Raw genomic sequence first — 16,449 nt, 5'->3', positions numbered from 1 at the left:
ATGAAACAACCCGATCTTTACCTATATAATATATTTATACAGACATATTCCCAAATCTTTCTTCTTTTACCAATCAGAACTGCCATTCATACCATTTCCTGTTATGCATTCCACCCAAGATAGGCCATTCCATCTGTTGATTCACAGAACTTGCTTGCTTTGTCTCATGTGACCCTACAACCTAAGAAACTTGTACAAACAACCTTTAAGACATCCTTCTACTATGCAGTAGGGACAACTACAGAAGGTATTTAGAGTCAGTGTGCACTCTTGGTTTGCATGGTCTGTTTTGGTTTGTTTGTTTATTGTTGATGTTTCTTGGAGAGAGAAAAAAACACAGCATAAAAGTAGAAAATAAAACCAAGGCTCATTTTTCTCCATCTGAAGCTACAAATGCTAATTTTTGCCATTTACACTTTTAATCTAATTTTTGAAAAACAAAAACAGCACAAATATATTAAATTCCATTTAATCAGTTCTCAAAGGCAATTGACATTTTGAGTTTGTATTTTCTGTTTTTAACCCATTTTTTTTCATTTGAGACATTTATTCAAACCCATCAGAGAAATGGACAGCTTATGTCTGTAACAAAGCATCATGTCTTAAAGCTTAGGTCCGTAATTGTATAAGAGAGTATATACTGCTACCTACAAACTAACTGATCACAGCACGTTTCAACGTTTAAAACAGAATAGGCTTCCCTGTAAAAGCAGCACCTTTGTGACATTTTTAACTTTAGTATTCCTATTCTTCTTCTTGATCCTCTCCTTCAACAGAATCCACACCAACCTCTTCATAATCCTTCTCAAGGGCAGCCATGTCTTCACAGGCCTCAGAAAACTGTCCTTTCCCCATGCCCTCACCCACATACCAGTGAACAAAGGCTCACTGGGCACGCATCAGGTCAAACCTGTGGTCCAGGCGAGCCCAGGTCTCAGCAATGGCTGTGGTGGTGCTCAGCATACACATAGCTCGCTGTACTTTGACCAGGTCTCTACCAGGTACCACAGTGGGATGTTGGTAGTTAGCCAGTGGGATGCTGGCTCCAACTGTGAAGCCGATGGGGCACTAGCCCACAAACTGGATGGTACGCCTGGTCCTGATGGTAGCACTGGCAGCGTTGACATTTTTGGGAACCACATCACCACAGTACAACAGGCAGAAAGCCATGTATTTAGCATGGTAAGGGTCATATTTCACCATTTGGTTGTCTCAAAGCATGCCTTGGTGATCTCTACTACATAAAGCTGTTTGTGGTAGGCTTTCTCAGCAGAGATGACAGGAGCATATGTGACCAGAGGGAAGCGGATGTGGGGATAGGGTACCAAGTTGGTCTGGAATTCTATCCGAAAACATTTTGGGCTCCATCAAATCTGAGGGAAGCAGTGACGGAGGACACAGTTTGACATGTTATCTTATTCAGGTTAGTGTAGATTGGGCATTCAGTGAGGTTTCTACCACAGATATCATACATGGCCTCATTGTCTCCAATGAAGGCAATCAGAGTGCTCCAGTCTGGTGTGAGTAGTGAGAATGGAGTGGTAAGACTCACCTACAGCTGTGGAAACCTGGGGGGCTGACTAAATGGAAAACTCCAGCTAGGACTTGTCACAATCGACAAGAAAGATGTTCCATTACCAGGGAGGTGAACCCAGGACCAATTCCCCCTCCAAGGCCATGGAAAACCAAGAAGTCCTGGAGACCTTGTGCACTGGTCAGACATTTCCAAATTCATTCCAAGACATTGTCAATGATCTTGTTGCCAATGGTGTAGTGCCCTTGGGCATAGTTGTTGGCTGTATCTTACTTGCCTGTCATGAGCTGCTCAGGGTGGAAAAGCTGATGATAGGTGCCAGTGCGAACTTCATCAATGACTGTGGGTTCCAGGTCTACAAACACTGCATTGAACACATGCTTGCCAACACCTGTTTTACTGAAGAAGGTATTAAAAGAGTCATCTTCTCTGCCAATGGTATTGTCACTTGGCATCTGACCATCAGACTCATGCTGTGTTCCAGGCAATAAAGCTCCCAATAGGCATTGCCAATCTGGACACCAGCCTGGCCAACATGGATGGAGATGAATTCACACATGGTTGCTGCTTTGTGGCTGCCAAGCAGATGGCAGAGAAGAAGAGACATTGTTATAGTGGTCGATATAATATAAACTGTTTTCTTTAACTTAGGATATGTAATACATATATAGAAGAGTATAAAATAAAACATGTGCACTTAAATGCATTATTACAAAGTGAACACTGTGTAAACATCTCCCAGGTCAAAATATTAACATTGTTAGAATCTCAGAAATTATTCCCAACTGTCCCTTTCCCATAGTATCTTTCTTACTCCCTGTAAAATACCACTGCTCTGACTCCTGTGACAGTCATTCATATCCTTGCTTTGTTAAGTTTAGTCTCCACCTATACATTCCAAATAATCTAGTTTTGTCCATTTTTGAAATGTATATCAATGAAATCATACACTTTATATTTTACGTGTCTGGCTTTCACTTGATGTGATACCATTAGATTCAAACACATAGTTTGCACACTTCCTTGCTGTATTGTGTGCCATTTCCTGACTATACAATTTAATTCTTTATTATTGACAGAGATATGAATTGTTTCATTTTTCTCAGTATGACCAACATATGTATCCTAGGGTAACTGAGCATGTATTGTCTAGAGTATATTCTTGGAGTAGAATCATATTTGATAGGACATGTGAATTTCTAACTTGACCAGACAGTTCCAAACTCCTTCAGAAAGTCAGTGTACTAGTTTATACTCCTACTAGTAGTCTATAAAAATTTATTTGCTCTATGGTTTTGGAGAAATAGAATTATTTATGATATTAATGTAATAAAGTATATGTAATACTCATTACAGTGAGTGTAAATGGTACCTATTAGAGTGTTATTTTGAATTTACTTGATTTTAATGAGGTGAACTGAATTTTCATGTTTCCCCTATACTTAGGAATTTTTTCTGAGAATTATGTAAGATTTTTATTCATTTTCTATTGGATTATTTCTCTTTTATCATTGATTTATAGGATTTCTTTATATAACCTAGATATTAATTCTGTATTTTTGTTATGTACTACAGATATCTTCTGCTAGTTTGCACCTTTGCTTTTAATAATGTCTATAGTTTTTTTCTTTTTAATTTCTTTTAAATGTTTTTATTTATTTTTGAGAGAGAGAGAGAGGGAGACAGAGCACAAGTGGGGGAGGGGCAGAGAGGGAGACACAGAATCCGAAGCAGGATGCAGGCTCTGAGCTGTCAGCACAGAGCTCCATGTGGGGCTAGAACTCATGAACCACAACATCATGATCTGAGCCAACGTTGGGCACCCAACCGACTGAGCCACCCAGGTGACCCTATAGTTTGTTTTCTTTACACATTTACTTACCTTAGGTTTTCCATCAATGGCAGATGTCCCTGATTCCCAAACTTTCCTGAGGTACTCCAAGATCCCTCACTGAATTCACAGGGGTTCTCCAGGACACTTTAAATTTTCAAAGGAAATTCAGCAACACTGAATACTATGTAAAATACTTTCTTGAAGAAGTTTACAGTTTCATTATTAGATTGTTCTTCATTCTTTTGAATGATAACATGTTTGCTAAGCTAGGTTTCTGGTATTTTTTGTGGTCAATATAGACACAGATGACACACTCTTCACGAAATTAACTCAAAATATGTTATAGGCATAAATATAAAATTCAAAACTATAAAACTCCTAGAAGATATCATAGGAGGAAACCTAGATGGCCTTGGTATGGTGATGACTTTTCAAACACAACACTGAAGGCATGACCCATGAAAGAAAGAATCGATATGTTGGACTTCATTAAAATTAAAAACTTCTGCTCTGCAAAAAATAATATCAAGAGAATTAGAAAAGACTGGGAGAAAGTTTTGCAAAGACACATCTGATAAAGGACTGTTATTCAAAATATACAAATAACTCTTAAAACTCAGCATTAAGAAAATAAGCCATATAAGTTAAAAAATGGTCCAAGATCCTTAACAGACATCTCAGCCAAGAAGATATACAGATGGTAAATAAGCATATGAAAAGATGTTTCACATCATATACCATTAGAGAAATGCAACTTAAGACAAGGACATACCTCTATACACCCATTGTAATGGCCCAAATCCAGTACACTGACAAAACCAAATGCTGGTGAGAATATGAAGCAACAGGAAGTCCTATTTATTCCTGGTGGGAATGCATACAATCATGTAGCCACCTGGAAAACAATTTAGTGCCTTCTTATAAAACTACTTGACATATGATATAGCAATCACACCTTGGTGTGCTAGCAACCAAGGTGTCTTTCAGCAGGTGAATGAATAAATACTGTATATCTACACAACAGAATCTTAGAACTAAAAAGAAATGAGCTATCAAGTCATGAAAAGACGTGTAAGAAATGTAAATGCATATTACTAAGTGGAGAAAACAACTTAAAAAGGCTGCTGACTGTGTTATTTCAACTGTATGAAATTTTTGAACAGGCAAAATTATAAAGACAAGAAGATTAGTGGTTGCCAGGAATTAGAGGAGGGAAGAGGGATGAATGGATGGAGCATAGATGACTTTAGGGGCAGTGGAAATACTCTGTCTGATACCATAATGATGGATACATGTTATTATACATCAGTCCAAACCCATAAAATGTAAAACATCTAGAGTAAACCTAAATGTAAATATGGACTTTGGGTGATTGCAATCTGTTGACATAGCTTCATCAATTGTAATAAATGTACTACTCTGGCGAGAGATGTTGATAATAGGGCAGTCTATGCAGGTGTGGGGTATGGGGGCTTTGGGAAATCTCTGGCTCTGAAATTTGCTGTGAATCTGAAACAGCTCTAAAAAAAGTCTTAGAATAATTTTTAAAAATTTAAAAAGCAATTGCCACTCAGAAATGAATTTGAAAAAGAAAATGAGGGTGGCAACCATCTAATCTAATTCAAAGGTTAAGAAGTTGTGCAGCACTCAGCAGGCACTGCATCCCATTAGTAAGTTAGTGAGGTTATTTAAGAATGAAATAAAAAAATTTTTTTCAATTTATGCACATTTATTTTTCAAATAGCTACTACACTTTTAGGGTATAAATATTATGTTTTTAGAAACTGTTAAACAGAATACTTGAGTGTTTCTTTTGGCCTATGAATATAATTAAAAAAAATTGAGACCCCCAAGGATGTCAGGAACAGACAAAATTTAAGAACTTCTGGAATAGTGTTGCATAAAGGAAGGTTCTAATTGATTGATTTGGGAAAATGTATAGGCATACCTCAGAGATATTGTGGGTTCAGTTTCAGACCACGTCAGTAAAGCAAATATTGCAATAAAGTAAGTCAAATCATTCTTTTGGTTTCCCAATGCATATGAAAGTTATGTTTCCATTATATAATAGTCTTTTAAGTGTGCAATAGCGTTATGTCTAAAAAATAGATGCCTTAACTAAACATACTTTATTGCTAAAAAATGCTAACCATCATCTGAACTTTCAGTACACTGTAATATTTTTGCTGGTGGGGGATCTTGTCTCACTTATGGCTTCTGACTGATCAAGGTGGTGGTTATTGAAGACTGTGGTGGCTGTGGCAATTCCTTGGAATAAGGCAACAGTGAAGTTGGACTCTTCCTTTTGTGCACAATTTCTCTGTAGCTTGCAATGACCTTTGATAGTATTTTACCCACAGTAGAACTTCTTTCAAAAGGGGAGTCAGTCCTCTCAAACACTGCTGCTTTATCACTAGGTTGGTATGATATTCTAAATTCCTTATTGACATTGCAACAGTCTTCACAGCATCTTCACCAGGAGTACAGGAGTAGATGCCATCTCAAGAAATCACTTCCTTTGCTCACCCATGAAAAGCAACTCCTCAGCCCTTAAAGTTTCATCATGAAATTGCGGCCATTCAGTCACATCTTTAGGCTCCACCTCTAATTCTAGTTCTCTTGCTATTTCCACCACACCTGCAGTTACTTCCTCCATTGAAATCCTGTGTTCCTCAAAGTCATCCATGGGGGTTGGAATCAACCTTTGTTTTTCTTTGTTTTTTAGTTTTTACTTGACTTCCAGTTAGTTAAGATACAGTGTAATAGTAGTTTCAGATACACAATATAGTGAGTCAACATATTTATGACACTTGGGGCTCATCACAAGAGCACTCCTTAATCCCCATCACCTACTTAACCCATCATCCCACCCACCTCCCCCCTGGTAACCATCAGTTTGTTCTCTATAGTTAAGAGTCTGTTTCTTGGTTTGTGTCTCTCTCTCTCTTTTTCCCTTTGCTCATTTGTTTTGTTTCTTAAATTCTACATATAAGTGAAATCATATAGTATTAGTCTTTCTCTGACTGACTTATTTTGCCAAATATAATACTCTCTAGCTTCATTCATGTCATGACAAATGGCATGATTTCATTCTTTTTTTGTGGCTGAGTAATCTTCCATTATACATGTATACATGTATACATATATATTCCATTGTGTGTGTGTATATGTGTATATATATTAATATATATGTATAATGGAATTATATATTATATATTAATATATTATATATAATTCCATTATACATTATATATATATACATTATATATATTATATATATATACTTTTATATATAAAAAAAATATATATATATATATATATATATATATATATATATATATATATCCTTTCATCAATCAATGGACACTTGCACTGCTTCCATAATTTGTCTATTGTAGATAATGTTGCTATAAACATTGGGTTGCATGTATCCCTTCAAATTAGTATTTTTTATCTTTTGGTAAATACCTAGTAGTACTGAGGGTAGTTCTGTTTTTAACTTCTTTAGGAACCTTCATACTGTTTTCCAGAGTGGCTGCACCAGTTTGCATTACCACTAACAGTGCAAGAGGATTCCTCTTCTTAAACATCCTTGCCAACACCTGTTGTTTCTTGTGTTTTTTATTTTAGCCATTCTGACAGGTGTGAGGTCATATCTCATTGCCATTTTGATTTGTATTTCCCTGATAATGAGTGATGTTGAGCATCTTTTCATGTGTCTGTTGGCCATCTGGTTGTCTTCTTTGGAAAAATACCTGTTCTAGTCTTCTGCCCATTTTTTAATTGAATTATTTGTTTGGGGGTGTTGAATTTTTTAAGTTCTTTATATATTTTGGATACCATCCCTTTATCATATATGTCATTTGCAAATATCTTCTCTCATTCTGTAGGTTGCCTTTTAGTTTTGTTGATTGTTTCCTTTGCTTAGCAGAAGGTTTTTATTTTGATGAAGTCCCAATAGTTGATTTTTGCTTTTGTTTCCCTTGCCTCGGGAGACATATCTAGAAAGAAGGTGCAACTCCAGTGTAAAAAAAAGTTACTGCCTATGTTCTTCTCTAGGATTTTTATTGTTTAAAATCTCAAATTTAGGTGTTTAATCCATTTTGAATTTATTTTTGCTTATGGTGTAAGAAAGTGGTCCAGTTTCATTCTTTTGCATGTTGTTGTCCAGTTTTCCCAGCACCATTTGTTGAAGAGATTGTATTTTCCCCATTAGATATTCTTTTCTGCTTTGTCAGAGATGAATTGATCATATAGTTGTGGGTTCATTTCTGGGTTTTCTATTCTGTTGTACTGATCTATATGTCTACTTTTGTGTCATTACCATACTGTTTTGATGATTACAGCTTTGTAACATAACTTGAAGTCTGAATGGCGATGCCTCCAGCTTTGCTTGTGTTTTTCAATGTGCTTTGACTACTTGGGGTCTTTTGTGGTTCCATACAAATTTTAGAATTGTTCACTCTAGCTCTGTGAAAAATGCTGTTGGTATTTTGATACAGATTTCATGAAATGTGTAGGTTGTTTTAGGTAGTATAGGCTTTTAACAATATTTGATCTTCCAATCCATGAGCCTGGAATGTTTTTCCATTTCTTTTTGTCCTCTTCAATTTCTTTTATCAGTGTTTTATAATTTTCAGAGTATAGGTCTTTTCACTTCTTTGGTTAAGTTTATTACTAGGTATCTTACTGTTTTGGGTGCAAATGTAAATGGGATTGGTTCCTTAATTTCTGTTTCTGCTGCTTCATTATTGGTGTATAGAAATGCAACAAAATCTCTATGGTGATTCTGTATCCTGTGACTTTACTGAATTAGTGTATCAGTTCTAGCTGTTTTTTGGTCAAGTCTTTTGGGTTTTCTATATACGGTATCATGTCATATGCAAATATAGAATCAACTTCTTACAAGTTCCTGTAAATATTGATATTTTGACCACTTCCCATGAATCACAAATGTTCTTAATGGCATCTAAAATAGTGAATCCTTTCCAGAAAGTTCTCAATTTACTTTGTCCAGATCTATCAGAGAAATCACTATTTATGGCAGCAATAGCCTTCTGAAATATGTTTCTTAAATAATAAGACTTTAAATTCACGACTCCTTGATCCATGGGCTGCAGAATGGTTGTTGTGTTACCAGGCATGAAAACAACATGAATCTTTTTTTTATCATTTAAAAAAAATGTTTATTTTTTTTTGAGAGAAAGAGAGAGAGTGTGTGTAGGGGGAGGGGCAGAGAGAGAGGGAGAGAAAGAATCCCAAGCAGGCTCCATGTTCAGCACCAATCCTGATGTGAGGCTCGATCCCACAACCCTGGGATCATGACTTGAGCTGAAATCAAGAGTTGGACACTCAACCAATTGAACCACCCTCGCCCCCCGACATGAATCTTGTACATCTCCATTAGAACTCTTAGGTTTTTTCAACGAGCAGTAGTATTTTGAAGGGAATCTTTTTTTTCTGACCAGTAGGTCTCAATAGTGGGCTTAAAATATTCAGCAAACCATGTTGTGAAAAGACGTGCTGTCATCCGGGCTTTGTTATTCCATTTAGAGAGCACATGCACAGGTAGAATTAGCACCATTCTTAAGGGCCTTTGAATTTTTAGAATAATAAATGAGCAGTGGCTTCAACTTAAAGTTGTCAGCTGCATTAGCCCCTAACAAGACTCAGTCTGTCCTTTGAAGCTTTGAACCAGGAATTAACTTCTCTACAACTATGAAAGTCCCAGATGACATTTTATTTTAGTATAAGGCTATCTCATCTACATTGAAAATGTATTATTATAGCCACCTTCATTAATGATCTTAGCTAGATCTTCTGGATAACTTGCTGCTTCACCTTAAACTTTTATGTTATGGAAATGGTTTGTTTTTTTTAAATCTCATGAACCTCTTCTGGTTTCAACCTTTTCTTCTGCAGCTGCCTCACATATCTTACCTTCATAGAATTGAATAAAGTTAGAGGCTTGCTCTGGATTAGGCTTTGGCTTATGGGGGTGTTGTGGCTGATTTGATTTTCTATCCAGACCACTCAAAGTTTCTCCATTTCAGTAATAAGGCTGTTTCACTTTCTTATCATTTGTGTGTTCACTGGAGTAGCACTTTTGATTTACTTCAAGAATGTTTATTTTTCATTCTCACCTTGGCTGTTTGGTGAGAGGCCTCCCTTTCAGTTTATCTTGGCTTTCGACCTGCCTTCCTCACTAAACTTAATAATTTCTAGCTTTTGACTTAAAGTGAGAGATGTGCAGCTCTTCCTTTCACTTCGAGGACCTTGTACAGTTTTTATTGGCATAATTTCAATAGTGTTGTGTCTCAAGAATAGGAAGGCCTGAGGAGATGGAGAGAAACAAGGAACCGCCAGTTGGTGGACATATTCAGAACACACACACTTATCAATCAAACCTACTGTCTTCTACAGGCATGGTTTATGGCATTCCAAAAGTTATGATAGTAACATCAAAGATCACTGATCAGATCATCATACAAATATAATAATGCAAAAATTTAAAACATTTTGAGAATTACCAAAATGTGACACAGAGACACAAAGTGAGCAAATGCTGTTGGAAAAATGGCACCCGTGGACTTCCTTGATGCAGGGTTGCTACAAACCTTCAACTTATAAAAAAATACAGTATCTACAAAGCATATCAAGAGTTGGATGAAATCAAGAGTTGGACGCCTAACTGACTAAGCCACACTGGTGCCCCAATAACCTGGGTATTGCCTCCAAAATCTTATAATAGGAGAAAGAAATAACATTTATTTTGTCTCTGATTTTCTTTGTGATGACTACTCACTGTTTTTTTTATTGAAGTATAGTTGACATACAATGTTATATTAGTTTATTAGTAATATTAGTTATATTAGTAAAACAAAGTGCAATAAAATGAGGTCCAACTGTACAAATTCTATAGTTGAACATATAACTAATAAGCTGGGAGACTGAGTTGGAACCGAAATATCCCTTCATATTGTGCCTGGATAAGCTTTAGTCTCATTAACTGAATAGCAATTTCAACATGGCTGTTTCTCTGCTTAAATTGACTCAAATTTGTCATCATGAAATTTTGTTCCTCATGATTAAGTAATCTTTAATAGGTCATTTAAAATGTGTCTTTAAATAAAATAATAGGCCCAATATACCTGACTGTTACCTTTTAATTTCCTGCTTTAATTATTGTAATTAGTAGTTCTTTATTCCATTTAATGCTACACAGCTATAACAAGTAACCTTTAGCTATTTTGATGATCTCTATAAAATTTTAATGTTTAAAACTTGTTATGATACTTTATTACTTTTCTGAGCATTCTGATTTTGTAGAATAATAATACCACTAACTTTAAAAAAAACCATCTGAAGTTATAGCTATCGATGTTGGAGAGAAAGAAAAATCAAAAAATCTTGTTATGTGTACAACTTCACTGCTTTTCTCTGATATTTCTTTTTCTTTTCTTTATGTAGGAAATGAATGAGCAGAGGTTTGGGGTGGGACAAATACCAATAATTTCATTAGGTTAAGCTATTTTTCCATTCATTTTTGTGCATGATGGACAGAAATGTTCTTAGGCCCAATTCTACTCGTTTTGAATTTTATTTACTATATACCTTTACATCAGTTCTTTTTTTTTTTTTACAAGTTGTCTATTAATTTGCAAATGATACATTTTCCCAAATAAGCAAACTAAATAAAATAATAAAAATGTCTTTGGAACAACCTTTGAATAAAACTTCTTTCATAAAAGCTGTTATTCTATACAAAATATATTTAAATTATTATTTCATTTGAAGTTAACAACTACTCTGTATTTATCAAGACAAAAGAAAAAAAACAAACTTAAATAGATAAGATGATGTTCCAATTCTCACCTATATATTAGTGGATATAATTCATTTTTTAAAAGTATATATTTTAACTCAATATCAAATGTCCATTCCAATGTACTATGCTAAATCACTTTTTTTATAGAAATTAAAAAGTAACAAAAATATTGTTGACAGTTTCTCTTGTGTTTTGTTTTTCTCAGGGAAAAAAAAGAAAGTTTGAAAGAAAATCCTAAGTATTCTGAATAATATTATTTGCCTCTCCTTTTCATTGTAATTATGATTTCCCCACCTCCTCCTTGAATTTATGTTAACTGATTGGAGTGTCTTTCTCAACATATGTGGAGTTATTCTATACTGTGAAATATTCCAGCCATACTCTATGAGCCTAACCTGGTTTGTTATCTGTTTTGATAACCAACAAATTTTTTAAACACCACTATACCCATTTATTTATGTACTATTAATGTCTGCCTTAATGGTACAAGGGTAAAATTGAATGATGTGACAGAGACTGTATTGGCCTGCAATGCATAAAACACTATCTGGCCCTTTAAAAGAATTTGTCAATCACTGTTCTCTAGTAACAATATGAACAAGAAAAGTCTACTGCACTTTTAAGCATTAAAACCAGATTGAATGAACAAGCTAAGAGAAAACATTTAATATGACGCTATGACTTGCAGGTGTCATAATATATTTTGTATGTTAAGAAGAGTAAATTCACAGGCCTAATATTATACTCTTAACTTTTTATTCCTTTTATTTTCTTGTTTCCTTTCTCATAAATTTTATAATTTCATTAGTAGATATAATAGTATTTACCATTAAACCCAGGTCTTTCAGGATAAATTAGGTCAAAAAGGAAGGAAAAAGAAAAATATGTATGCCAGGCAGAGGAAATAGCCTATGCAAACACCTGTAGAAATGAGGGAATATATAGTTGAGATTGTTGGAGTAAAAGGTGTGTAGAGAAATATTTAAGGTTATAGCACATACATTAGTGTGTAATCCCTCTGTATGCTGTAAATTAAAGATGATGACAATTTTTTGACAACTCTCCACATGAGAGGTATGAGCTATATCTTTCCCTTTGTAATATGGACAGGCTATTGACTTCCGTGGCTGATAGAATATAGAAGAAATGACACTGTTTAAGGTTCTGGACCTATCTTTAAGAGACTGTCACATTCCATTTCTTGTCTCTTGGAATTGTTATTCTGAGAATCAGCTGCCATGCTGTGAGAAGCCCAAGCCACATGGAAAAACACATGGATTACTCTAGTCAGCAGCCTTAATTGAGCTCCTGGCCAGTGACCTCAGTATCAACTTCTAGTTATGAGAATAAGACATATAAGACATGCAGCTTAGTTGAACCCAGTCTTTAAAAATGACTTCTATCTCAGCTGCTACTTGACTACAATCACATGAGACCCCTGAGTGAGAACTATTCCACTGAACCCAGACAGCCCATAGAATTGTAAACAACAATAATAAACTGTGATTTTAAGATTTGATGTAATTTGCTGTGTAGCAACACATCATCAGATCATTGTTTCTCAAAATATTCGTAAGCAGCATGTCTATGGATCTAAATATTTTTTTAGTTTATTGAAGATATGACCAAAAGAGATACTGTTAAATTTGGCATAACGGCTATTACTTAAACTGTGCTGATTCACAAGCTCTGAAGTCTTGGGTTGTTTTTGTTTTTGTTTTTGTTTTGTTTGAAGTTCATTGATTTATTTTGAAAGAAACAGTATGAGTGGGGGAGGGGCAGAGAGAGAGGGATACAAAGAATCCCAAGCAGGCTCCACACTGTCAGCCCACACCCCGACCCGGCACTTGAACCCGTGAAACTATGAAATCGTGACCTGAGCCGAAATCAAGAGTTGGACGCTTAACTGACTAAGCCACCTGGTGCCCCAATAAGCTCCAAAATCTTATAATAGGAGAAAGAAATAACTTATATTTAGTCTCTGATTTTCTTTGTGATGACTACTCACTGTTTTTTTTATTGAAGTATAGTTGACATACAATGTTGTATTAGTTTTAGGTATGTACAACATAGTGATCTGACAATTCCACACATTACATATTGCTCAGTACAGTAAGTGTAGTTACCGTCTGTCATCAATGTTATTGCAATGTTATTATTATTATTTTGTTATTACAGTATTATTGAGCATATACTCTATGTTGTGACTTTTCATCCCTGTGACTTATTTATTTTATAAATGGAAGTTTGTACTCACTTCTACATGATTTTAAAATACTCACATTATAAATTGAATTATACTTTTTTTTTCTACCATGAGATTAGTGTTGTTATGGATTTAAAAAGTGAGACAAAAAGCTTTTTGACAAGGCTTAAGCAGAAGCCTTTTTTCTCATTTTGCTGCAAAATTAGTTACCTTCTTGTTTTTAAGTGGATTATTTTTTAAAAATGCTTCAGTAGAGGTCCTATTTTCTTCTCTCAAGCAGGTAACATACACAGCAGAGGTACTGACGGAAAACGGTGCAGCATTTGCATTTATAAGACCACAGTTAGAACAGCTAAACACAAAACAATTTGATGACATCAGCAGCTCCTCCCCAAACTATACATTTCAAATTGACAGGAAAAAACGTTTTTGTTCTCCATGATATATATGTTAAATTTCTGAGGCTTTGTAGGTCCTCAATAAATGTTTGTTGAATGGATGAAAGGAAAAACAAAAACAAAAACAAAAACAAAAACAAAACACAGTCTCTCCCAGACAGAGGCTTTTAGCCTTTATTCCTAACTGAACTCCCTGATGCTTCATTCAGATCCCACTGTAAGCCCGACCTGCTTGCTGTAGAGAACTGCATCATACACCTTCTCATTTCCAGATCCCACCTACAGTGAGAGCTGCGTGCAGTTTATTGGAATTCCATGCTTTTTATCCAGGAGAGCAGTAACTGTTGGCCCTAAAGGTAACTGAATAGAAGAATGTCATTCTCTATGATTGCATCATTATCTGAATTATAGGCTATTTGTTCTATCTCTGCTAAGTCCATTCCCTTCCTATCCTAGGAAGTGAGACAAATTGGTTGGTTAATTAACAGGATTTTCTCTAATGAAACAGAGGGCATGGATTCCTGGGGAAATCTGTTCACTTCTTTGAACCTCATTTTTATTATCAACAATATGGAATCCTATCCTGCAACGTTATTATGAGGATTACTGTCCATACTGTCATATTGTCCATTACAATGTTAAAGTATAATAAAATTACAATGTTTTAGATATGTATGATAAATATCTGTTTAGATATTTGGATAAATGTGTGTTATTATTAATTTGTCTACTAACATTTACGGGCCTTTCCTACATTACTTTATCCATATGGCAAGATAATTCTTCTAAAGATTGGTACAGCTTTCTGAAATTATGCCCAAATGATAGGTTAGTCCTAATACTATAAATATAAATGTTTGGGTGTCTCTAATACAATGGACTTTTAAAAAATTTAACAATATCAAGGCTCCTGGGTGGCTCAGTCAGTTAAGCGTCCTTCAGCTCAGGTCATGATCTCACAGTCCATGAATTCGAGCCCTGCGTTGGGCTCTGTGCTGACAGCTCGGAACCAGGAGCCTGGTTCAGATTCTGTGTCTCCCTCTCTCTCTGCCCCTTCCCCACTCATGCTCTTTTTTTTCACTCTCAAAAATGAATAAATGTTAAAAAAATCTAAAAATTTAACAATATCTAAATATATTTATTTTATATGCCAGATATTTAAGGTAACTAAGTTCTGAAACGTGTGTAGATTAAGAAGATTTATTTCATGTGATCCATTTCCCTAGGAACAAATTGACAATATCACTTATCAATATATCCTTATGATGGTAAATATCATCCCCTTGCATAGGCAGAGGACACATTTCATCCACCATCTCTAACAGCACTATTAACTTTTAATAAGCAGTTTCTCTTCAATTGGCTATGCTAAACAAGACTGAAAATGATGTTTTACATCCTCAGTGAAATTTTTGTTCTTCAAATAACTGTCTTTCCAGCTGGTTATAGAATCATACGAGCTAAATAACTATCCCACATGTAGCAGCAGCTATGTGTTAGATCCTGTTCTGAATCCTTCACATTAGTAAGTCATTTATTTCCTGCAACATGTAAGATCTGTACCATCATTATTCCATCCTCTGGAGAAGAAACTTAGGTAAGGAGATAGATAGCAAGTAGTCTGCTCAAAGTCACAGAACTAAGAAGTAGTAAAGCTGCAATTTGAATCCAGGCAGGCTATCTCTAAAGTTTGTGGTTATATAACTGTATTATGCTGCCTTTTGAGGTCCCAAATATCTGAAGGCAGAACTAATAAGAATGAATAAATTAGATATGGGAATAGATTTTCCAGGCATCTCTATAAGAGTAGGAAATCCATGGCCTACTAATTGCATTGCATCTGGTAGAAGGCCCCACTTAAAGGACGGGTATTCGTTTTTTAAGGCTGCTGCAATGAATTACCACAAGGTTTGTAGCTTAAAATAACAGAAATGTATTATTTTATAATTCCAGGGAGCAGAAGGCTGTAGAGGAGATTTCTTCCTTGTCTCCTGTAGCTGCTGGTGTTGCCAGGCATTCTGTGGCTTATGGCAGTATGACTACAATCTCTGCCTATACGTTCACATGGCTTTCTTGCCTGCATCTCTTCTGTGACTGATCATAGGGCCTTTGCTTCTTGTATAAAAACACAGGGTGATCTCGTGTCTAGAGTCTTAATCACAAATACAAAGTCCCTTTTTCCAAATCATGTCACCTTTATAGGTTCCAGGGGTTCGGACTTAAGGCCTATTTTTCTGAGGCCACCATTTAACCCACCACAGTATATATCTCTAGATCATAGATAAATAATCACCTGCCTTCTTTTTGACCAATCTCTGGGCAATTGAAGGACTGCATTTATCTGATATAAAACAAAAACAAATCTTGGAAAACCACTTAAAATATTTTTTCAAAAAAAATTCAGCAGAAACCGAAAGCTATTTAAGTCTAAATATTTCTACAAAATAGTGAAAGTTACCTGTTGAGCTTTTAAACTAAGCCTGTATAAAGGTTAAAGTAGGTGTAAGCTTAACAGGAAGCCTCCTGAGATAAAATAATCCTAAGTGTTGCTTCAAGGAAAACTAGAAAGGAGAATGTTGAGGTATTTCATTTTATTAACCATTTTTAATTTAAAGAAGATAAGCTCTTCCTTCCCAGCACTTGAGAAAG

At 35.3% G+C, this 16,449-nt stretch overlaps 2 pseudogenes; both read right to left on the bottom strand.

The window, feature by feature from the left end:
* Window positions 1-678: 678 nt before the first annotated feature.
* LOC131504289 (tubulin alpha-1A chain-like) lies at window positions 679-3,430 on the bottom strand (annotated as a pseudogene).
* Window positions 3,431-5,513: 2,083 nt separating this feature from the next.
* LOC131491009 (tigger transposable element-derived protein 1-like) overlaps window positions 5,514-16,449 on the bottom strand; it is a 164,096-nt pseudogene continuing 153,160 nt past the window's right edge.

The sequence above is a fragment of the Neofelis nebulosa genome, chromosome 2 (assembly GCF_028018385.1).
Source record: "Neofelis nebulosa isolate mNeoNeb1 chromosome 2, mNeoNeb1.pri, whole genome shotgun sequence".
NCBI classification, from domain to species: domain Eukaryota; kingdom Metazoa; phylum Chordata; class Mammalia; order Carnivora; family Felidae; genus Neofelis; species Neofelis nebulosa.
This window is presented reverse-complemented; position numbering and strand designations above follow the sequence as displayed.